This window comes from Echinops telfairi, unplaced genomic scaffold, assembly GCF_000313985.2.
Source record: "Echinops telfairi isolate 266 unplaced genomic scaffold, ASM31398v2 ScPeMD7_7400;HRSCAF=8409, whole genome shotgun sequence".
In the NCBI taxonomy this organism is placed as follows: domain Eukaryota; kingdom Metazoa; phylum Chordata; class Mammalia; order Afrosoricida; family Tenrecidae; genus Echinops; species Echinops telfairi.
In genome coordinates this window covers 42,002,759-42,004,304 of record NW_022111300.1, presented here as the reverse complement: position 1 = coordinate 42,004,304, position 1,546 = coordinate 42,002,759, and the positions used below count along the sequence as shown (strand labels likewise).

At 42.2% G+C, this 1,546-nt stretch overlaps 1 pseudogene; it reads right to left on the bottom strand.

Annotated features, from left to right (window-relative positions):
- Nucleotides 1-1,033: 1,033 nt before the first annotated feature.
- LOC115871737 lies at nt 1,034-1,138 on the bottom strand (annotated as a pseudogene).
- Between the last annotated feature and the right edge of the window lie 408 nt (nt 1,139-1,546).

Below are 1,546 nucleotides of genomic sequence, written 5' to 3'. Positions count from 1 at the left end.
ACATAGTGGGTACTAAATTATCTTAGGATAATAAATTACTTGTCATATCAGTTCCGTAGGCCTGCCAGAACAGAGTACTACAAACTGCGGTTTAAAATAATTTATTCTCTGACAGTTCTGGAGGCTTGAAAATCTAAAAACAAGGTGTTGGCAGGGCTATGTCCTGGCTGAAAGCTCTGAGGCAGGGATCCTCCTTTGTTTTTTGCTTTGAGAATCTGGTGACATCCAGAAATCCTTGACATTTCTTAACTTGTGGAAGCAAAACTCTAATATCTGCCTCCATCTTCACATGGCTGCCTTTCTGTCTGTGTCTCTTCTGTTTTATAAAAACACCAGTCGAATGGGGCTAGGGCCCACCCTGCTTCCATTTGACTTCTGTTAACTAATTACATTTGGAAAGATCCTATTTTTAAATAAGGTCACATTCACCAACAGTGCAAGTTGAGACTTCAACCTATCTTCTTGGAGGACACCTTTATTTCAAGATGCGTGGGTACGCAGTGAGAGGGAGGATGACCCTAGCTTCAAACGGCTATTCCGAAGATTCACCAGCTAGTACTGAGTCCGGTGTCCTTGAGGAGGGCAAAAACCACGAGGCTATCAATGAGTCCAAACTCCACAACTAAACTCCCTGCCATCGAGTCGATGTTGACTCCTAGCAACCCGGTAACACAGGTAGGACTGCCCCTGTGAGTTTCTTAGAATGTAACTGTATGGGAGTAGAAACTCCTGTCTTTTTCCTGAGGAGCGGCTGGTGGTTTCAAACTGCTGACCTTGTGGATCAATGAATAACCACTAATTACACCACCGGGACTCCTATCAAACGGTCCAAGTTTTCATGGCGGTACATCTTTATAGAACAAGACTACAACATCTTTCTCAGGCAGAGCAGCTAGTGGGTTTGAACCAAGAAACTTTAGGTTAGCTGCTAAGCACTTACCCACTGTACCACGTGAACTCGAATGGCCCAAGTTTAAAGAAAGTCGAATAGAAGATGAGGGCAATAGGAATTAAAAAAAGAGAGAAATAAAATGAAAATTATAGACACAATCCAGAAGCCAAAATCACATCAAATGTGAACTGTAAATAATTAGAAGAATTTCTACACTTGATCTTAGCCAAAAGGCCGAGAAGCGATAACTAGAAGAATGTAAAGATGACATAAACCCATGGCTATCAAGTCAATTCTAAGAATAAACCTTTATGAAGCCTAGCAATCTCATCTTTCTCCTCCAGTGTGACTGGTGGGTTTGAACCACTGACTTGGGGGTTAGCAGTCCAATGCTTACTCAACAGAACCACCAGAGCCCCTTTAAATGACATTAGTCACTGTTATCAGGTTGAGTCTGACTCACAGCGACGACCCTATAGGGCAGAGTAGAACTATCCTGTGTGTTTCTGAGAAGGTAAATCTTTAAAAACCTAGAAAGTCTCATCTTTCTCTGAAAGAGCAACAGGTGGTTTAGAACTACTGGCCTTGTGTTGGCATCCCCACTCAATTCACTATACCACCAAGGCTCCTAAAGATGACAAAGAATTTGTAAGA